Source organism: Pimephales promelas, chromosome 3, assembly GCF_988280905.1.
Source record: "Pimephales promelas chromosome 3, fPimPro1.hap1.1, whole genome shotgun sequence".
NCBI classification, from domain to species: Eukaryota; Metazoa; Chordata; class Actinopteri; order Cypriniformes; family Leuciscidae; genus Pimephales; species Pimephales promelas.
In genome coordinates this window covers 38,397,989-38,422,274 of record NC_142771.1, presented here as the reverse complement: position 1 = coordinate 38,422,274, position 24,286 = coordinate 38,397,989, and positions in this window count along the sequence as shown.

Genomic DNA, 24,286 nt, shown 5'->3' with positions numbered 1-24,286 from the left:
TCGCTTAGACTCTGCAAGATATCATCTATTTGTTTTGTTAGAACCATTGCAGCGATATTCCCCCATGGTCAAAATAGAGCAAAATGTGTTGTATAAAACCACAGGGGTGATAGAGCAAGGGGGGACGAGGTACTAGGCTGAGCATTTTTTAGATTAAATAATCACTTGATTTGCATGCTGGGTAATTACACTATATTGTCAAAAGTACTGGGACACCCTACCAAATAATTTAATTTCGGTTTTCCAATCACTTCCATGGCCACAGTTATATAACATCAAGTACCTAGGCATGCAGACTGCTTCTAAACCTTTGTGGAAGAATGGTTCGCTCTCATGAGCTCAGTGAATTCAAGCGTGATAGATTTGTAGGTCCATTTGTGAAATTTCCTCACTACTAAATATTCCAAGGTCAACTGCTAGTGGCATTATAATAAAGTGGTAGCAATTGGGAACAACAGCAATTCTGCCAAAAGTGGTAGGCCATGTAAAATCACAGAGTGGGGTCAGCGCAAGAAGTTGCTAATTTTCTGCAGAGTCAATAGACCTTCAAACTTCGTGTGGCCTTCTGATTAGCTCTAGAACAGTGCACAGACAGCGTGATGTAATGGGTTTCCATGGCCGAGCAGCTGCATTCAAGCCTTACATCACCATGTGCAATGCAAAGCGTGTGATTCAGTGGTGTAAACGGTAAAGCAACCCACCACTGGACCCTAAAACAGTGGAGACGTGTTCTCTGGAGTTTGGAGTCTGACAAACTGATATACTAGTCTGGGTTTGGCGGCTACCAGGAGAATGGTACTTGCCTGACTGCATTGGGACAAGTGTAAGGTTTGGTGGAGGGGGGATTATGGTGTGGGGTTGTTTTTCAAGGGTTGGGCTTGGCCCCTTATTTCCAGTGAAATAAACCCTTAATGAGTCAGCATACCAAGACAAGATATCCCCATGATTGCACACCAGTGCACAAAGCAAGGTCTATAAAGACATTGATGAGTGAGTTTGGTGTGGAGGAACTTGACTGACCTGCACAGAGTCCTGACCTCAACCCGATAGAACACCTTTGGGATTAATTAGAGTGGAGACTGTGAGCCAACAGAAATGTGCCTCTACAAGAATGGTCAAAAATTCCCATTAACACACTCCTAAACCTTGTGGAAAGCCCTCCCAGAAGAGTTGAAGCTGTTATAGATGGATGGACGAACTCCATATTAAACCCTAAGGAGTAGTTCACTTTAAAAAAAAACTTTTGCTGATAATTTACTCACCCCCATGTCATCCAAGATGTCCATGTCTTTCTTTCTTCAGTCAAAAAGAAATTAAGGTTTTTGATGAAAACATTCCAGGATTTTTCTCCATATAATGGACTTCAATGGGAATCAAACGGTTCAAGGTCCAAAAGACACTTTCAAACTGTTCAAAGGGCTTTAAACGATTCCAGACTATGAATAAGGGTCTTATCAAGCGATAATGATCGCATGCTGGAATGTTTTCATCAAAAACCTTAATTTCTTTTCGACTGAAGAAAGAAAGACATGGACATCTTGGAATGTAGGCTGCTACAAGAAGCTTGTGAGGAGGCAAGTGACGAGTCCTACACATTGAGTTTTGGGTTTTCTGTTTATTATTTATAAAGCTGCAGCTGTGGTAACTAGAGCAGAGCTGGCAACCCGAATGCCGCAACACTACTGACTCCGAGATTGGTAGATGGGTGGAGGGTGACGCATCAGAACAAAACACAACATGACAACATCAAAATCAGTTGAGGGTTGCAACTTCACTTTTTAAATGACAATATCCTGGGCGGACTTCGGTTAGTGATATAAGTATTTGAAGTTAACATGATTTCTTAATGTCTAGCGACATATCAGGGAAAATGTATGATTAATTGAAATAAATTTCTTGCATACAGCTCCTTTAACACTTTTGGCAATATAGTGTACATAGAGCACATCAAATATGGTAAACGGAAGCTCAACCGTACTTGCTTGACAAGCAAGAGCATACTGTACCTCATCGTTTTTTTTTGCAGAAAACATGCGTGATAGGCGAAAATGAACCTCAATGGTTGTCGCGCGTCAAGAAAGCATGCTTAAGCACTCGTGACCAAATTTGAATGCTGTAAAGACTATAGACCCTTTTACAGTTGGTAAACATGGTGACGTTTTTTTTGTGGGCGGAGCTTAGGTGGAGGCAGAAAGATCCCTCTGGCCGCTTCACTAACGCTAGTTAGCAAGTATTGTTAGCTTGTTTTTTAACAATGACTGGAGAAAATCCGATATTATCTTAATGTGTAAGGTCACTCAGTGTCCAGGACCGCGATTGTTATTTCCAAAAGTTATTTTTAACGGGCAGAACCAGATTGGCCGACCCGTAGCCGCCTACACGCTCACTCAATGCATGGATGATCTGACAGGATTAACGTACGTTACCTCGGTTGAGTGGCCTGACTTCTACACCTACCTTATAGAGAAACCGATCGTTAATAGAAACTGAGGGCATATAGATGCCTATATGGTCCTGTACAAGACTTGTGTGTACGATCCGCAGTTCTGCCGAGCCTGCGCCGAGACCACGACAATGTAAAGAGTGACATTACGGTGCGATTTTAATGATGTGAATATTTTCTAGAAATAAAAGTTCCAGATACAGCATATTCATTTTTCATCAATTCTTGCACCAAACAACACAACAAGATGACATTTAATAATAGTAACAATTATTTAAGCTCCTTGTTATGTAGCCGAATCTGTGCTGGTTTGTATTGGCCGCCTCCAGTTTTCACTTTGTTTTGCCTCCAGCTAGCGCCGTGACGTAACTGTGACGTCGGCGCAAAAGGGGTCTATTGGCTAATCAGTGTTTATACATGAATGAAAGGCTAAATTAAGTATGTTCATCATATAAAACATCATATCTTTTAGAAGACTTGGATTAAACTGCATGATTCATTTTATTTGTCTTCTGAAGATATACAAAATTTAAATTTTTGGCAAGACTATCCCATTAATCCCATTTCCTTAAAATGACCGTACTGTCAAAGAGTGACATGGAGATATCGGTCCAAAGAGCTTGGTTTGTGTTAATGTTCCAAATTAAAGTGTTTCAATATTGCCCTCATCATGTCATGACATTATCCAGCTCAGCGCTACCAGTAACACCCTGTGTGAACTTCAATCCACACGTTATCACTGAAGTAGCAGTGACATAATTCATCTTTCATATGCCTGTGCTGGTGTGTCTTTATCTGATGTAATTAAGCTCCATAATTAATAACCCATTTGACTCAAACAAACAGCATTAATCAGAAACAATACCCTTTGAAGCGCGTGTGGCCGCTGCTTTTTAATTTGAACATTTTTCATGCTAGTCATCATTCCGCATGCCTTTTCATCTCTACGCTCTTTTTATCTTCCGTCTACTGAAGTCAGGCCAATGAAACCTCAATGACTGATGAAAAATACACATATCAGTGTACATAATTCTTCTTCCTAATTGTTGAATTGTGTCCAAATTAGAGTTTTATTGCTATTAATCTTAGTAACAAGGCCTAATGCATGTGTAATTGTTCATTGAAAGCTTTGTTCACACTGAACCCAAATTAACCAGTTCAAATTAGTTCTTCCCAAATGCCAAAATATCCAATTTAACCGCTCGGACTAAAGTGCATTTCATTGCGCAAGCTTGTAATTTGTTTCCGGATCAAGTTAGTAAAAAATGGAATTTATATAACAGGAGTTTTGCTGTGCAGAATACAAACTAATCTGATTTGGTGGGAGGGAATTCTAAATTGGCTGGATGAACAGGATAAGTCAGGCATTTAATGTCAAGACTTCAGTCATTTTTCCCTGTTAACTGACCCCTGGGTCACACTGAGCCGTGTCGTTCACACTTCATTAAGGCAGTTAAGTGCATGCCCATTACATCAGTGACACGCATACAAAACGATCATACTCGACATCTAAAGTGGCTTTTCTGCAGACGAGTCAATTTGCGCTTAAATGGATCACCGCCTGCAATCGCTCAGTGAAAATCAGGAGATGAATGGCTTGAACTAAGGATGGGGGATGGGGTTTAGGAATGTGCTTAATTGGATTGAATGTGCACTTGTACTTCATATCTTAAAAGTATATTGATTAAAAAACCTGTACTTGCAGATTAAATGAAATAATTAAATAAAAGGCCGCTTAAGTGCACTTAAAGAGAGCACACTTTAAAAACAGTTTACACTTACTGTAAGCACACTTTTAAAAAGTGCACTTTTTGATGTAAAAATGTAAGATTTCGATACAAGTCAGCACCATTGCTGAGTATTTTCTGCTTAAAACAGCAGTGAACCAAAGACAGTCTCAAAAACACAGGTTGAATTCGCTGGTGTTTCTGACGTCACAAACGACCTTGAAACCAATCAGATCAACGTGTGATCGTCAACCGGGGAATCTCTGAGCTGAGTGAGTGTGTGGAGGCGGGGCTCATTTACATATTAATAGAACCGTGTATAATAATGAGGCAAGGGTGTAGAGTTACATTCAAGATTATTATTTAAAAACGTTTAAACATGTAATTTTGGTGATCAAGATTATATTCAAGGGATACAATTATTGACTACAGGGGACTTTAAGTGGGTCAAACTGTATTACATTTTATTTTAATTGTGAATAACATTAATTAAGTGTTCAAAAACATTACATTCAATTCACACTTGGGAAAGCTATAGTCTTTTAAAGTAATTTTACATAAGTAGTTCTCTTTTTAAAAGTATCCTTAAGTGCACTTTTTTTCACTCAACAGCTTTCCCTAACAATGGGGTCTAGTGTGTGTTGTCATACTTGACAGTGAACATTGACGTGGTGCAACGTCAGTAGGCGTGTCATAATGTTGACTAATGTGGACAAATCAGCTGTAAGCTAAACTCTACACTCCATCAGAGGTTAAGTGCACATATAATAATCTGTTGAAATAAAAATCGTATACTTCATTTAAATCCATTGGTATAAAGCTGATTATGGACGGGCTATTTTTAATCATCTTTTAAATAATTTTACACGCAGTGTTAGTATTGCTGTACATTACAAGCAGCTGCAAATGCCAGAGACCGACCAACCAAATAAATAAATTCATTAATTCATTTGTTGAGAACATTAAGCATAAAATCAATAACTAAACAAATATGATATTTGTAATTAAAATTATTTTATTTCAGGCCGACTAGGATTTGTTATAATAGCGGCAGACGAATCGCTCTGCTCACATCATATAAATGCAGTGTTAATACATTTGCTCTTCAGCCATATTCTGCTGAAATGTTCTTTGATGGATATTAGAATGAGAAGGATGATGGTATTAAGTTATATGGATAATATCCAGTCAACCAGTCATTATAGTGAAATAGTCAAGACCCTCGCCTCGCATGAGGCTGAGTTAATGCCACAAAATCATCAAACACTATTGCTTTGAATTGTACTATATGTTGAAAATAGTGTGTAGAGAGATATGAAATGAACACATCTAGGAAATTGGTTGGCTGAGACAAAGATTTTACAATTATGCAGTTATACAGTTTGTCATCTTTATACACTAAAAATGTTGACAGTATTTGGTTGATAGGTTGCTACACATACGGTATAACAGGCTTTCAAAGACTGTAGTTCAGTATTTATTATTGCATTCTTCATCTATTCTGATGCTGCCCAGCCGCTGACAGTAACTCATGAACTTTGCAATAGCAGGCTGCTATACTGAGTCCATGGAATGTGAAGGATGGAAACGTACACAGAGAAAGTAGAATGAAAGAAGGAAGGTGTGTGTGTGTTTGTGTGAGTATGTGTGTGTGTGTCTCATTAGTCTTGACTCGTCCAGGAGAACGCCTCCCTTCTTGTTGATGCAGTCCTGCCCTGCAGTGAACATTGTGATGTTCCCTTTTGGTATATGGAGGGGTATAGAGAATGTGACAGTGTGTCAGTGTTAATGCATTCTTCCTCTCCAGCAACACATTAATGAGGGCTATATGTGTGACACTTTTCAGCTGTTTTAACAATGTGGCAGTGCTTCAGGTCTGGTTCTGGAAAGCCCCACTGTCAACACACATTCACCTGTAAGTTTCTCCCCTCTTTCTATGTAGGTCATGCTATTATGAAACTGGTGTGTTCAAATATGAAAGTTGAAAATCTTACAGAAATATTCCAGGTTAATGTTCCAGGTTGTGCTTTCGAGTTCTCCTGGGTAGTTCATATTTATGAGTTAGTCTGATACAAATTTGGTGTTTGGATTCACTCCAAATATGAATATGCGCTTTTTAAGTAAATTCAACTGGAAGTAATTTTATGTTAATTAACAATAGTTCACTTAACATTATTTACTAAATTTTTACATACTTGTTTTAGTAAAGAATGTTGAGTGAACTCATATTTATGTATGAAGCTGTTATTATGTCTGGTGCGTTTGAATAACTTCAGTTGTAACCGATGTTTTTGATTTTTAATGTTTTTAATAACATTTTTGAAGGTGCTGTAAATGTGATTAATAGTGCATACTGTGGTATTTTGTACATGCTGGAAAAAAACAATCATTCATTTGAACAAATTTTCTATTAATACAGAAGCAGAATCCATTGCATCCAAAATGTTTTCTCACTCTTATGCACTAACTTGGAAACGCAAAGTTTATGAACTGAGAGATTTAAATAATTCTCAGTGATAAAGAACAGCAAGCCAATGTAACGATGAGGCAGAACAGTAGAACAGTAACGTCAAACAAGGACAGACACAAACACCGGAACAGACGCTGGCTCCGGCTCGGGAACAGACAAAACACACACTGGCTCGAGAAGAGTCTCTGGCTCTGCAGAAGTGACGTGAACAGACTATGGACCGGCAGAAGTAACGTGAACAGTCTCTGGCTCAGCCATCTTCTCCATAGACACTGGCTCGGAGGAAGTGAAGTGAACAAACTCTGGATCGGGCATCTTGTCCGTAGACACTGGCTCTTTAGAAGTGACGTGAAGTGTCTCTGGATTGGTAGAAGTGACGTGAACAGTCTCTGGATCAGCAGGCGTGACGTGAACAGTCTCTGGATTGGTAGGCGTGACGTGAACAGTCTCTGGATCGGCAGACGTGACGCGAACAGTCTCTGGATCAGCAGGCGTGACGCGAACAGTCTCTGGATCAGCAGGCGCGACGTGAACAGACTGTATCTCTGGATCGGCAGACGTGACGCGAACAGTCTCTGGATCAGCAGGCGTGACGCGAAAAGTCTCTGGATTGGCAGACGTGACGTGAACAGTCTCTGGATCAGCAGACCTGATTTGAATAGTCTCTGGATCGGCAGACCTGACGTGAACAGTCTCTGGATTGGTAGGCGTGACGTGAACAGTCTCTGGATCAGCAGGCGTGACGTGAACAGTCTCTGGATTGGTAGGCGTGACGTGAACAGTCTCTGGATCGGCAGACGTGACGCGAACAGTCTCTGGATCAGCAGACCTGATTTGAATAGTCTCTGGATCGGCAGACCTAACGTGAACAGTCTCTGGATTGGTAGGCGTGACGTGAACAGTTTCTGGATCAGCAGGCGTGACGTGAACAGTCTCTGGATCAGCAGGCGCGACGTGAACAGACTGTATCTCTGGATCGGGAGACGTGACGCGAACAGTCTCTGGATCAGCAGGCGTGACGCGAAAAGTCTCTGGATTGGCAGACGTGACGTAAACAGTCTCTGGATCGGCAGACGTGACGTGAACAGTCTCTGGATCGGCAGGCGTGACGCGAACAGTCTCTGGATCAGCAGACCTGATTTGAATAGTCTCTGGATCGGCAGACCTGACGTGAACAGTCTCTGGATTGGTAGGCGTGACGTGAACAGTCTCTGGATCAGCAGGCGTGACGTGAACAGTCTCTGGATTGGTAGGCGTGACGTGAACAGTCTCTGGATCGGCAGACGTGACGCGAACAGTCTCTGGATCAGCAGACCTGATTTGAATAGTCTCTGGATCGGCAGACCTAACGTGAACAGTCTCTGGATTGGTAGGCGTGACGTGAACAGTCTCTGGATCAGCAGGCGTGACGTGAACAGTCTCTGGATCAGCAGGCGCGACGTGAACAGACTGTATCTCTGGATCGGCAGACGTGACGCGAACAGTCTCTGGATCAGCAGGCGTGACGCGAAAAGTCTCTGGATTGGCAGACGTGACGTAAACAGTCTCTGGATCGGCAGACGTGACGTGAACAGTCTCTGGATCGGCAGGCGTGACGCGAACAGTCTCTGGATCAGCAGGCGTGACGTGAACAGTCTCTGGATCAGCAGGCGCGACGTGAACAGACTGTATCTCTGGATCGGCAGACGTGACGCGAACAGTCTCTGGATCAGCAGGCGTGACGCGAAAAGTCTCTGGATTGGCAGACGTGACGTGAACAGTCTCTGGATCGGCAGACCTGACGTGAACAGTCTCTGGATTGGTAGGCGTGACGTGAACAGTCTCTGGATCGGCAGACGTGACGCGAACAGTCTCTGGATCAGCAGGCGTGACGCGAACAGTCTCTGGACCAGCAGGCGCGACGTGAACAGACTGTATCTCTGGATCGGCAGACGTGACGCGAACAGTCTCTGGATCAGCAGGCGTGACGCGAAAAGTCTCTGGATTGGCAGACGTGACGTGAACAGTCTCTGGATCAGCAGACCTGATTTGAATAGTCTCTGGATCGGCAGACCTGACGTGAACAGTCTCTGGATCAGCAGGCGTGACGTGAACAGTCTCTGGATTGGTAGGCGTGACGTGAACAGTCTCTGGATCGGCAGACGTGACGCGAACAGTCTCTGGATCAGCAGACCTGATTTGAATAGTCTCTGGATCGGCAGACCTGACGTGAACAGTCTCTGGATTGGTAGGCGTGACGTGAACAGTCTCTGGATCGGCAGGCGCGACGTGAACAGACTGTATCTCTGGATCGGCAGACGTGACGCGAAAAGTCTCTGGATTGGCAGACATGACGTAAACAGTCTCTGGATCGGCAGACGTGACGTGAACAGTCTCTGGATCGGCAGGCGTGACGCGAACAGTCTCTGGATTGGCAGACGTGACGTGAACAGTCTCTGGATCGGCAGACCTGACGTGAACAGTCTCTGGATTGGTAGGCGTGACGTGAACAGTCTCTGGATCAGCAGGCGTGACGTGAACAGTCTCTGGATTGGTAGGCGTGACGTGAACAGTCTCTGGATCGGCAGACGTGACGCGAACAGTCTCTGGATCAGCAGACCTGATTTGAATAGTCTCTGGATCGGCAGACCTGACGTGAACAGTCTCTGGATTGGTAGGCGTGACGTGAACAGTCTCTGGATCAGCAGGCGTGACGCGAAAAGTCTCTGGATTGGCAGACATGACGTAAACAGTCTCTGGATCGGCAGACGTGACGTGAACAGTCTCTGGATCGGCAGGCGTGACGCGAACAGTCTCTGGATTGGCAGACGTGACGTGAACAGTCTCTGGATCGGCAGACCTGACGTGAACAGTCTCTGGATTGGTAGGCGTGACGTGAACAGTCTCTGGATCAGCAGGCGTGACGTGAACAGTCTCTGGATTGGTAGGCGTGACGTGAACAGTCTCTGGATCGGCAGACGTGACGCGAACAGTCTCTGGATCAGCAGACCTGATTTGAATAGTCTCTGGATCGGCAGACCTGACGTGAACAGTCTCTGGATTGGTAGGCGTGACGTGAACAGTCTCTGGATCAGCAGGCGTGACGTGAACAGTCTCTGGATTGGTAGGCGTGACGTGAACAGTCTCTGGATCGGCAGACGTGACGCGAACAGTCTCTGGATCAGCAGGCGTGACGCGAAAAGTCTCTGGATTGGCAGACGTGACGTAAACAGTCTCTGGATCGGCAGACGTGACGTGAACAGTCTCTGGATCGGCAGGCGTGACGCGAACAGTCTCTGGATTGGCAGACGTGACGTGAACAGTCTCTGGATCAGCAGGCGCGACGTGAACAGTCTCTGGATCAGCAGGCGTGACGCGAAAAGTCTCTGGATTGGCAGGCGTGACGCGAACAGTCTCTGGATCGGCAGACGTGACGTGAACAGTCTCTGGATCGGCAGACGTGACGTGAATAGTCTCTGGATCGGCAGACGTGACGTGAACAGTCTCTGGATCAGCAGGCGTGACGCGAAAAGTCTCTGGATTGGCAGGCGTGACGCGAACAGTCTCTGGATCGGCAGACGTGACGTGAACAGTCTCTGGATCGGCAGACGTGACGTGAATAGTCTCTGGATCGGCAGACGTGACGCGAACAGTCTCTGGATAGGCAGGCGTGACGTGAACAGTCTCTCTCTGGATCGGCAGGCGTGACGCGAACAGTCTCTGGATCGGCAGACGTGATGAACAGTCTCTGGATCGGCAGACGTAATGTAAAGCGCAGGCTCGGCGGGGTTGACGTTGACACCCACAGTGAATTCAGAGCTGCTCAGCTGTAATGCTAAATCAATGAAATATTCAAGAGTCCAAAAAGGGTCATGCAATGGCATTCAGGAGCTGAGCGGCTCTGATAGTCCTCCACGAAAAAAGTTCATGAGACATACCTCGTCCATACAGGTCAAGTGAGCCAGCTCCAGAAAGTCCATTACGAAGTCCTCAATGGGTCGATCTCCTTGACGGAGGCGCATCATTTGTGCTGCTGGATTCATTTTATGGTTGGTCGTTCTGTAACAATGAGGCAAGGACGAAGCAGAGAGACAGTCCAAATGCAAGCACTATTTTAATAAAGTAAACATCCAGGGCAAACAAAGGGACACAGAACTCAAGACAGGAACATGGAGACAGCTACAAGCAACAACAACCGACAACCAACAACTGAAGCATAGAGGTTTAAATACACAGACAAAGAAGCTAAACAAGATAACAAGGGGACGGGGCTAATTAGAAACACCTGGGGAGACTCATCAATAAGAAAAACTACAAAACATGGCACAGAACAGGAATGAACTAAAGTCCACAGAAGACAAGGAAAACACAAGACAGGAATCGTGCCAGCCAAAGATGCTGTTGATTTACTGACTCTCATTTAACCCTGAATATTCTTTTTAACAGAACAAACTTGAAACTAAAACTTGGGATCAGCATACATAAATGAGATTTCTACTCTGGGTTGTATCACTCAGGAGATTAAGTGGTTTGTGGGTTAATGAAACAGGTTTCACCTCTAATAGTCCAGTGAGTCAGTATTGATTACTGACTAATTACCAGCACAGGAAAGAGCCGTCTGCCAAAGAAAGCCATGGGTGAAAAGGACTTAACGGGAAATTGCATCTGCGACTCTGCATGTCTAAATGACTCAATTAGGGGCTCTGTGCCCACAATGTTATAAACTATAGCTATCATCTTGCCAGATTTCTCATTGAATAAAAAGAACTGTGCTGTAATTTTAGCACTTCAGAGGCATCAGCACAGACAACAGTTTCAATTGACTGGTCCCTAAAGGTCCCTACACAGTGTTCACTGTTCACTATACTACCCACTAAAGTGGGTGGGATTATAGACTGATCCTTTTAGTTGCTCCGCCTCTACTGCGGTGACATAATCTTAAACGTGTCACAAACAAAGACACAACATAGCATATTGATGGAATGGCGTTCTTGATTCTCGGCATGTAGATGTTTTTCACTGTGAGACGAAAAAGTTTGTTCGTTCAGGTTTGGTGTCTCGTGTTGCAATGACGCTGGTAGTGACGTCTCTGGGAATGTATGTCCACCAATAACCTGGTGTGTGGTGGGCGTTCTGGCACAATATGGCTGCCATCGCATCATCCAGGGGGATGCTGCACATTGGTGGTGGTTGAGGAGATTCCCTTATTTAATGTAAAGCACTTTATGGACCCAGAAAATCTCTATATAAATATAATGCATTATTATTATTAGGGACTGTACACAGTGGAAAACTCCCCAAAAGTGAGCTTTAACAAGCCTTTCAATGGAGTGGAAATGCCCTATAAAACTGGGGATACCCAATCCCCCATCCTGAGTCTGTGCATGGTGATACGCCTTCAGCGTGTCTTTCAGGAACTTTCGAATTTGGGATTGCACTTTTATATCTATGTGCTGCAAGGTACCCAAGTGTGATTGTGTGATTTAAGAACTAATGTTTTTAGGATCTTGATGCCCAGTGCATAATAAAGAAGTTTTTTTCTGATAACTATTTAATGACCTTTGTCAAAAGGAATGCTCAATGAAATCTCTTCTATGGAGCTGTAGTTCCGTCATGCAGCAGAAACACTGTTGCGTCTGCTGCTGCACTGCAGATGCACCAGTCATCAGTGCTTCAGTGCAGTACTGTATTGCCGTGAGAATATATGTCTTCCTCAGCACTGTCTTTAAAAGGTTCCCTGATGGACTTTACATCCTGTGCCTCTCTACAAGACAAAACCACTTCCACTTGCTTTGATATCGACCATCCCTGTAATCAAACAAGACCTTTTCCTCCATCAGACCCCTATAAGATGGAGACATTCGTTACAGTGCTGTTCCCACTCAAGCCATAGGTCAGACATGTCATTGTGTTTCATTAGTTCTGACCGTATCAATGATCAAAGAAGGATGGAATAAACTCCTGTTGTTTAATCTTCCTCTTTTGAAATTCACAGATAAACATCCACACGGACGTAAAGCTGGATGGTTTAAAGCATTCCAGGAAATGAAGGTTTATCGATGATGCTATGAATTTGAACATGTGGATGATGGAGATTACGTCAAAGTTTTGAGAAGCATAAATCTAGCCATCAGCTCACATCAGTGAATGATCATTTACGATTTTTTTTATGCATATTAAAAATCGAACAGCAAGAGCCTGTAAGCCTCTTGGCATTTGCCTGTCGTCTGTGGATTATAGTACAAACTGTTAGCTGTTAGCAGATGGATTAGCTTTAAATATGACAAATGAGAGAATATTCATGTTTGCATGTTGACACTGACTCTAGGAACATATTGCTTTTTCCTGGAGATTTAGCTTTCCATGCATGACATTACATTGTATAAACAATTCTGTGCTGACTAAAGAGATAATGAATACTTGTAGTTCCAAGTGCTGGCTTGCCGGAAGCTAAATAGCTTATTTGAAACAGCTTGAATAATGGATTTAAAATTACATTAGAATACCTTTCCCTAAAAAAACTTAGAGAGTTATGTTTTAGGGATATGAAAAACAATATATATATATATATATATATATATATATATATATATATATAATCACCTACTCACTATAATTGGGTGTATCACCAATTACTGAAGTGTAAAAAAAAAGTTGACCTATTTTTAACATGGCAAGCTGATTTAAAAAGTCTGTGTTTACATAGACTGGCATTTACAATAGTATACAATGCAATACAAAATAGTACTGAATAAATTTAAAAACAGGTAATCAAAAACTAAGCTAAATATCTAAAACCTTTTTTTCTACCAGAAAGACTCAGAGATTTGATTTTGGTTTTGATTTTGATCAGAGACTCATTGATTTCATGTTATCACTATGACATTTATTTATTAATAGACCAGAAAATGAAAACAGAAATATTGAATGATAAAGTTTGCGCGGGCCACCGTCCGTAGCTCGTATTCAGAGGTTTCCTGCCCGAAGATGAAGGTGGGGGCGCAGCCGGCAATTATTTTAATAATTATTATTAGGGAACTCATCCCTGATTGGCTCGCCGTAACGCATCGCCGCAAATAATAGAGAAAACAATCAGCCTGACAGCCTCATTCGTGACAAGTTCTGGCACAGACACAGATTTATTCACGAAGGTAAGGATTCATTTGATATTTGATCAGACTAAACTTATGATTCATGATATCTCATTGTAACATTGGAGTGTTATTCAAAATGGCGAGCCAATCAGGAAGGAGTTCCCCAATGAATATTCATGAGTCTTCTCCTATCATCCTGCAAAAAAAAATTATTTGCGTGCAGCCGACCCCCCGGGAGGTAAGGACAGGGAACATCCTGGTGGTGGTGAATGTTTGCGGCATCATCTGCGAACTCAAACATGTGTAACTAACAACTTGTATATTCTAAGTATTAGATAGTGATTGGAAAACCAGAAGTAATTAGTGATGAGATGTTCACACATAAAGTCACACAGTCTTCCCAGCAGAACTTTGAGTTAAAGCTTGGATTTCTGCGAAAAAAAGTGTACTCATAAAAAAATGGAGTTCTATTGAAGTCTGACAGTAATTGCATTGAAATGTATTGCTGAAGGTGCTAAATTTGTTACACAAGCGCTGCTTTTATTGCTTTTGTGGCAGTGCTTTAAAAGGAGATGAAACAACAACTCTGAGAGATTTTTCCATGTTGACTGTCCAAAAAAAAAGCACATACCAACGCACAATACACTGTCAGTGTCTGTAAAAATACTAAGCCAAAAGAAGACTTGTTAGTGGATGAACTAAATTAGCGTAAGTGTGAAAATTGTTTAAATGGAGTTTACAAGTCCAGAATTGGCAATAGGTGAAGAAACACCCAGTCATGGTTTAAAGAAACATACTGTTGTTCTGTCTAAGCTGCACAGATTTTTCATTCCATTATTTAGCAAAGTCAAGATAAAGATATAGACTTCAATACATTTGCAACCCATTTTACTTCCATAATGGGATGTATTTATTAGTAAAACAGGATATTCAATGATACCGTCATGCATAATCAGTAAATATTTACAGAGGTTACCTAAAGTTAATGAATACATATGAATACAATGAATACAATATATATATATATATATATATATATATATATATATATATATATATATATATATATATGTATACATATATGAATTAAATTTGACGTGGTGTAATGGAACCATTCACGATTTGCATAAAAAGGGGCTTTTCATTTAGTTTTGACCTTTATAAAGCCATGCCGACTTCTATATATTGAGTACAAATGTCCAAATATGAAAAATTCGGCCATCCTAACAAATACAGATACTGGCTTTACTCTAAACACAAATGAACAGGACGTTCCATCAGATTGAACAAAACATATTTTGTACTTTCCATTAAAACAGTAATTACTTCAAATATGTAAAATGTGGCACTGGAGAATTTTAGCACGGTTTCCATAATGAAAAATGTTATCATTAATTGCTGTGCTGCTTCAGACCGGAGCTGTTTGTTTATCTTTTTGTTTTGTGTATTTCCTAATTCAATGCATTTTCTTGGATCCATTTCAACCCCAATAGATTTTCATACTTTCGTAGAGGGTTGTATGGCTCAAACCTTCTGACTGTGAAATGTTTGCAGCAGTGCGGCTCTGTCTTGAAAGCATTTCGTGATGTGATGTTTTGCTGTAGGGGTTCCTTGTGAAAAAGAAGAAAACTTTAGTTTACTTTTTTTACTGATATGGTATACTTTAAAGTAATATACCTGAGTGTAATGTAATATTGAGTAACACTACAGTTAAAATTATAATATGTTCTTTAGTGTGTTAGTCAACACATTATTTTAACATTATAACAATGATTTAAAACTTGTCATTCAAAATTATTACTGAGTGCAATTTGAAACACTTGAATGTGCTTAGAAACTTAGGGTTACAGGTAACACTTTATTTTCGTCTCTTTGCTACACGCTTTGCTATTAACAGTTAATTATGCATAACTACATGCAACTAACCCTAAACCAAACCCTACAGTTAGTACATGATTTTTATTAATATTATGCAGCATTTATTTACAATAACACAATAACAAGGACACCTTATAAAATGTAATATATATATGAAGAGTTCAGATGCAAAAGCCTCTAAATGCCATTTGAAATTTTCTTCCTGAATGATGATTTTTATCAAACTTGTATATTTAAGTTCAGTAATTTCACTTAAATAACAATTAATAGGTAATCATCATTGCCATTTAAGTGAAATCACTGAACTTAAATATACAAGCTTGATAAAAATGATCATTCTAGAAGAAAATTTCAAATGGCACTTAGAGGCTTTTGCATCTGAACTCTTCATATATATATTGTATTGTATTACAATGTAATTGCACACAATATACCGAGTAATACTAATTAATTGACCACATGTACTTACTAAATAGAGTTAGGGCTAAGTTTAGGGTCATATTTATGCATCATTTTCTGTTTCCTATAGTAAGTATCCCGCAACAAGGACACTGTAAAATAAAGTGTTTCCAAATATAGCTTCTTGTATAATACAAACGGCTTTTTCTAGTCCACACATACGCCTGAATACGTTTTATTTTATATTATTATTATCAAAAGTACTATTCATTTTTTTGTGGAAAACTTTTTTCTTTTTTTCTTTAATGAGGATAAAATTATGTGTACCAAATGTGAGCTTTGATGAGTGATGACAAAACCTTGAACAAATGAAGCTCTTCTGAGAGTTTTCTGTGGGCCGCGGTGTAGATTAATCTGTTCAGATTTAGCTTTTCCTGCAGTCATTTATCATCTAGCAAGGAGTTGCGATGCTTTCCTAAGTGTGATAAATCCACCAACGCTCCAGATTCACCAAACATTGTCTTTATCGCAATTGCTTGGTTTTACCCATGATCCCCTCGACCTCTGCGAGAGGCTAGCGCTGATTCCTGTTGTGGAAATTTGAGTGAATTTTCACAGCAGGACAACCCGAAGCGAACTATTTTTTTTCTTAGTCGGTCCTGGAGGGACACGTCCATGCTGACTGTGAGTTTTTGAAGGCTAATTTAAGTCCCAGAAGCTTTGCTCTTCTTTGATCCACTGCAGAACATTAAAGTAAGACCAACTGCGAAGCTGGAAGACTTATCAAACGAATGAGCTGTGATTATTAGAGGGAATATGTTGTCGATGTTTTGAAGCTTATATTGTGATTGAACAAGCTTTCTTAGAGTGATATAAACAGAAGTGAGAAGACTTACCGGTAGTCTTAGGAAATGTGTGTGTGCAGGTTTCTGTCCTGGGCATGAGTATCTGTTGAGAAATCGCTGCCTGTTCTCCTGCCTGACCTGAATAAATATGGAGCAGTGCTGCTGGCATGACTCCCGGATCATGGGAAAATTGTGTAAGAACTGTGTAGGATCTTCCCTAAGGTGCCAGCTGATGCCTTGTGGCTTGCCTTAATATATTTGCCTCATCGGGCTTTTGGGGTCAGTTTATACCAGTAAAAATGATTACAACAACACAACGCACACTGTTGAACTAAGCAAATCAGCAAAAAATGAATCATCATTACTGAAGCAAAAATGGCAGCTGGGAGCTGTTGTGTTAATGATACAACTAACATAAAAAAAATGTCTTTCTTTATTTGTAGAAACATTATATACATGCCCAAAAAACTGCTTACCGAACTCGCAATCAAATAACATCTGTTGTGTAATGGATTCAGCGTGCAAATAACTCAATGTTTTCTTCCTCCTTGATTTGTATACACTTTATATGCTTGCCTCAAATAATCATATACATCACCACACGTGTATCCTGGTGTTACAGGTTTGGAAAGCTTACTGTATTATAGCCTACATATCAGTTTAGAATCACACAAAATGTTCAAATGTACACGTATATATGTGCACTTTTATATTTATATTTTAATTGAAATACATTTTTCTGATTACTTTTGTGTTTTAGGTTTAATCAGCAAACTTGAAGCACATGCTAATTGCATTGCACCAAAAATATATTTCACAGATGTGTAATGAGTGAATTCACATTGTAAAAGACATCAGGTATGTCGCTTGTCATTAACGTTGTTAAATCTCATTTTATTACTTGCATGTTTCCTTTCACTATTGTGTCTGTTATGGAAGAGGATTTTAAAGGGGAAGTTCATGTTATAAAAGACTGCTTTGCCTTTTATCAGTAAATGAAGAATTGACCCATCAGTTAACCCTCTGGGGACTAAGCCTTTATGGTCCGTTTGACGATGACTATGTAGAATAATTCAGTCCAGGGTGTTTAATTTGGTGCAAAATTTGTGATTCCCAAGCAAAAATATATACAATGACAAAAAACTAAGGCAAAAAGAAATATATATCTATATAAATAAATAAATAAATATACAAATCTATCAGTCTGTATTCCGGCTATGCCAATATCAAGGCCCAAAAATACAAGAAGTAATGCCACACTCCAAAAACACACTCATAAAATGGCTACCAGAAGCCCTTTTATATAGTTAGGCTCCTCCCACTTCTGGAACATACCATGTAGAAGTAAATGTAGAAGTAATTTCAAAGCAAGATAAAACCATACAAATACGTACTTCAAACAAATGATATTAATATACAACCTAAGCATCACACTAGTAATTACAAAAAGTTGCCTAAATATTGAGAAGAAAAATGCCAGAAAAATGATAGTTTCCCAGATTTCCCCCTGTGATGTCACTGACAATGAAAGTGCCCTTCCTACTGGGCAAATGAAAACTTTAAAATGGCAGCCATCGCTGCACATGGGTTTGCCTGTTGAGAAGTGACCCACCATGTGAGTACTACAGTATTTTATGTGTGTATGTTAGTTTGTTATAATAAAATATGAAACACTATGTGTTTGGTATCTATGGATTGAGAAAACCCTAAGCTAACATAAGCATGCATGTAATTTGTTTATAAAGGAAGTATGAATGAGAAATGTACAATAAAGAGAATTTCAAAAACGGAAATTCGATTTTTGTCATTTGTTTCTGAAAATCACACATCACACAACAATAGTGAATAGTTTTTGAACAAACATATATTTGTCAAAGCTTTTTGCTAATTGTCAAATAAAATGTGTAAAGAATAATGAAAAATCTAACTTTATTTACAAATAGTCCCAGGCGTTTTTCTTAGGAATACTTAGAATTTTCAAAGCATTGGTTTCTCCTCGTCATATAAATCTCAGCGTTCACTCGCTCCGTAAAACCTTGTTTATACTCGACGCGTCCGTTCGCTTTCTGTCGTCTCCTCCACTCAACGTTGTTTGCATCATATCCATTACTATATAGTACCACCCCTTGCAAGGCTACAGAGTCCTCCAATTTGCTAGAATACGTCATGGTAACCTTCCCCTGAATGGGTAAGAAAAATATTTCTTTTACCCAGGCTTAGCGGGAAAAGCTGCCTGTGGTGATGTTTCTCCAGAATGATATTTCGTTGCTTCTTGCACAGTTTGATCCAAAAAGAATGTCAATCTGTAACCACCTACTCTAAACCTGAACATTAACCTATCTAGTAGTGTTAACAAAAGCAAACAAAAACGCTTTTTCTGAAGCAACCATGTCATTTTAAGCTGCTTCTACAAGTCTTTGAGCTTTTATCGTGCAATTTTACTGTCAGAAAATCCACAAATTTGGAAGTGTTATGTGACGCAAACATCAAAATGTATTCGTTACAAATCATGCACTAAAGCGTTTTAAAGTCATAACATAGCATCATGCAAGGAACCGGGCAAAAATAAATCTCTATTAGCCTGTTCCCGTTCTCATAATTTGTGTGAAAAGGAATACAAGTTGTTGTTTTTTTACTACCATTCGTGTTTATTTCAGCTGGAAACTACATTGAATTGTATGTAGGTAAGTCGACCCTTTTTAGAGTTTCTCCAAAGAGACAATGTTTTACAGAAGCCTCCTTTAAAATATAAGTGTGTCAAACCTATTTCATGTGCCGCAATTCTTCTCTATTATTACTAATGGGGTACTTTAAATCAACCACAAGATGCCCACAAAGCAGTAAAATAAAAATGTGAAGAACAAAGTTTTTGTTTATCAAATCATGCATTAGGTAATGATGTTTCCATGGATAAGGGATGTTGAAGCGAAATCTCTAAAAATCCCCAAATCCTGGGCCTGATCCATACAAATGGGTCATACAATTTTCTTTAAAAGTTATGAAACAACTATAAGATAAAGTGATCCCCAGCTCTCTTTGTGACAACAATTGTTCATACAATATATAATTGAAAAAATGGTAATGCAATTTACATTGTCACTTTATTAACCTTACCTTTGTTAATCTTTAAATGGGAACGTCATGTAGAGACCGAGTAAATTGTGATTTGAATTAGAATCGGACTACTTTCAGACACATTTATTTAGACCATTTATACAGTTTCTGGACCAAATAAAGACTCAGGATGCATTAAATTAAAACTCATGTTTATTCCAATGTAATTTCCTTAGATGAGGTTTAGATGTTGATATTTGTTTAATGTTAAGTCACCCTTGTGGGGATCAGTATTTGCTTTAGATGGGCTCTTGGTCCCAGTTCTTCTTACTTTAGCTTTTCTTTGGCTGTTTTAACTGCGTGTTTGTAAAATACAACGGTTATGGCAGAGAAAGCCAAGAAAAAGTATGATTGGCTGTCATCAGCTCCTTGTTAATGATGACAAAAATAAAATCAAGCATTTAATATTGTGTTTAGACTATTGTTTTCATTCCTGCATTTATAACCATCAATTTGGGCTAGTAGCATTAAAATGTTCACTTATTTTGAGGTGAATAAAAGCATGTTTACACAATGTTTTGAGAAAATGTATCATCACAAACAGACATAAAGATTTTGCATATGATTCACAACAATGGTGACAAAAAAAGCTTCATGCTGCAATGCATTGATGGGAAGCTTTCATAGTACAAAACATCCTTGATTCCCAAGCTTTATTTGTTGTTTTAGTTGTCACCATTGTTGAGACTCATATCCAAAATCTTTATGCCTGTGTGTGACTGTGATATTTTTTTTCAAAATATTGTGTACACAAGCTTTTTAATCACCTTCAAATATGTGATCATTTTGATGCTAATGGCCCTAAACAATGCAATTCCACAACATTTATGGTTATAAATGGCAGTCATAAAGACAAAAGTCTAAACATAACGTTAAATGCTCACTTTGTGTTGATTATGTCATCATCAATAAGGAGCTGATAACAGCCGATTTTACTTTTTCTTGGCTTACTCTGCCACAACAATGGTGTTATACAAACACACAGTTACAACAGCCAAAGAAAAGCTAAAGTAACAAGAACTGGGAGTAACCAAGAGCCCAACTAAAGCAAACACTGATCACAACAATGGTGATTTAAAATGAAACAATTATCTTCTAAGCCTCATCTAAACAATGTAAGGAAATTATGAGTTTTATGAGTTTTAATTTAAGGCATCCTGAGAGTGCAGAAACAGTATAAATTTTCTAAATGAGACCATAAAGATGTCCACAATGGCCACATTTGAACTAGTATTTAAACTTGTGAATACTTAAAAAAAGACGTCATAAAAACTTTCATCCGACTTTAGTGACAAAGACGTTGAAAAGACTTCCTTTAGACATCATTTTGCTGAGTCGGGAGTAGATTAGATTTACTATTACTATTTTCTGTTGGTTTTCATTTTATACAAGTAGAGTTTTATGCTTATTTAGAGAGCTGTGTTGTTTGCAACCTCAACTGAGTTTTAAATCATGTCCAGAAGACCTCGTCAATTCCAAGGTCTTATTTCAGTTAAGATGCTGTTAGAACAGATTATCAGAGAGTCCGATTTCACCTCCCGGAGACCAAAAGTACAAGAGTGTCAGCAGTATATGCCGAGGTAATGTGATTTTCTTCTGAATATCCATTTGCCTACTTAAGCTGAAGAGAAGATCCTTATAGTGTCCTTGTTCTGAGTTTTCCTGAGGGCCTTCTGCCCAGAACATGGAGTGGATTGTCAAGAGCTGGCATGATGCCCTGCATCGGAAACAAATTTCCCCTGTTGGAGTGAAATCAATTATTCATGAAGTTTGCATGAAGCATTGAGAATGAGTACAGCAGTGAAGGGGAGATGAGAGGAGAGGAAATGGGTTTATGGATTGTGTTGATTGAGGTTTTTTGTGTGTGTGTACCAGCACTGACAGGATTGGTTACTAACAAAACAACAGTGCTTGACCATACAGTAGTATTACTTCAAGCATGGGCATCTGGACCCTGGAGACCTTTAGAAAATACTGTAAACTCACTAGTTCATTCAATTTGTATTACATTCGACCATTTTTTTTTATAAAGGAACAAATGTAATTTCCAAAAACATGCTGTTGTAGAACATGAACGAACGAGGCATTTATATAGCGCTTCATGTGTACTACTGTACCCGAAGCGCTTTACAATTATATCAGGGTTTCTTTCTTCAAACACCACCAGTGTGAGCATCCACTGGGACATGGTAAACCAATGTATGGGCTCAGTCTGTGGTCACATGAAAAAAATTGCAGCAACTGGCTTAATGGCAGTATACAATGGAAAAGAAAACATGAAAATTTCTATAGCTACACAACAGTCAGTCCGATTGGCTTTATAATTGGCATGCAGTATCATTGTCCAAGGTGCCATAATTGTCTAAGAGGACATTCGCGTATTTTGAAAAACATGTCCGAAACCGGCTAATGAAATTTGAGCACCTGTTAGATAAGGTTAAAAGACTGACCAGAACCAAATTCACTGAGCCTGTTTGACACATGGCCCTTGAGGTCTGTTTAAACATTTTGTTTTTATTTTTTGGGTGTACATTTTCATCAGAAGGCGGGATCACATTTTTTCAGTGCGTTGATTGTCTACTATTTTGCGTGAATTTTCACACATGCACACAAACAACTTATTCTGAATAACTTTGCCTCTTGGACCATTGTCAATTAAATCCTTCTTAAATATTGGATATCTGAAAAAAAACTAAGGAAACTTGCAGGAAAGTTGAATCTCTGGACTCTCTTGGTCAATAATTATAATATATTTTGAACTTTAGCTATAACAGGTTCATTTAATAAAAGCTGTGTATAGAAAAGCATATAATTCCTAAACAAAAACTCAGAACTTCACGAATTAAGTTAGCACATGCGACATGATTCAAAATAAGCAATAAGTGGTGCTATAACAGTTTAAAACATTGTTTTAGTAAACTACCATCTCTGATTTAGGTGTTTAAATGCTAGCTATATAATATGCAATATCTTAGTCTGGAGTCTTAAAGCATATGAGCCCCGATAATTGCTGCTCGCATCTATATTTAATATTGTATATTGTATTTTGTTTTTAAATACTTTTAAAATTTTAAGTGCTCTATAAGTGCACATTCAATACAATGAACTGCACTTATTTAGTTATTTTTCAGAAGGGCATACATAATTTGAGCTCTTTCTTAAACTTCCATCATCTGAATCTGATTTGGTGTCAGTCTTTTTCACTTTAGACATTGAACATTGCCCATCCAACCCTTGAAGAATGCCAAGAAAAAGTGATGAGATTTAGTCAATCAGAAATGTTTTTTTCATCTCACGAACAACTGAAACCAACACCATCTTCTATAAGAAGAGTCTCCATACAGTAGATCAGAAACATCTCCGTAAAAAATAAACGTATTTGCCCGAATTGCTGTAAACCAATTCACTCAGGTGTCCTGGGTTCAGATTATATGACTAAATCATCTGTAACGATTTATGGGGAGTAGAAACGATTTAGAATAACCTTTTCTGTGGTTCCTCTGGGAAGTTTCCTTCAAGCTGTCCTCATGGGCAATCAGGACACTGATAAAGCCGAGGATGAAAAGGGTTCATCAAGAAGCAGATGATGCATCATGACATATTGATGTACTCTCACTCACTAATAAATATAGATGCATTGTCCTCCCACATGTTCGAAGTTTTCTATTGTTGCCTGAAATATCATCCATTCCCTTCATTATCACTCTTGACCCCAGAAAGGTCATCCGTGGGGATGTCTCTATGTGGATCAGGCTTAATGTCAATAAAACCTTAATTAAACTGCACAGTTTCATCCATTTCCCCCCTTATTCTACTGACCCACTTAACAATGCTGGTGTTTACTTGATATACCGATCATGCATTTTTTATGGGTCACCACTGGAAAAGCAGCCAGGATATACGGGAGATCATTAGGGATTCTAATCAGGTGCTGTGGTGGCAGAAAGGAGATGGAAATTTATATCCCATAGTTCGACCAGCCTTTGCACAGACTGTAAAGGCCATAGGTCAGCCAGGGGAAAAAACGGGAATGCTTTTCTGGAAAGGTCCTCTGTAATATGCAAGATTTCGAATTGGCATTCAGGAAGCTGTTTTTTCATGCAACTGTTGATCTGGCAAGCAGGCATTGACGTATTTTGGGGCATGTGAGTTTGTTAGCTGCATGCTGGGTTAGAAACTTGTGGATCTGCTCCAAAATGTGCTACACTCACTTCTGTTGTGAACGTTGCCTCCAGCTTGTGGCATCCACTGCAGACTCATTACAATCCACCCACTAGCAGAGGAGATAGAAACTGCAAGGGTTTGGAGAAAATATAAGCTGTGTTTCTATAACCTAG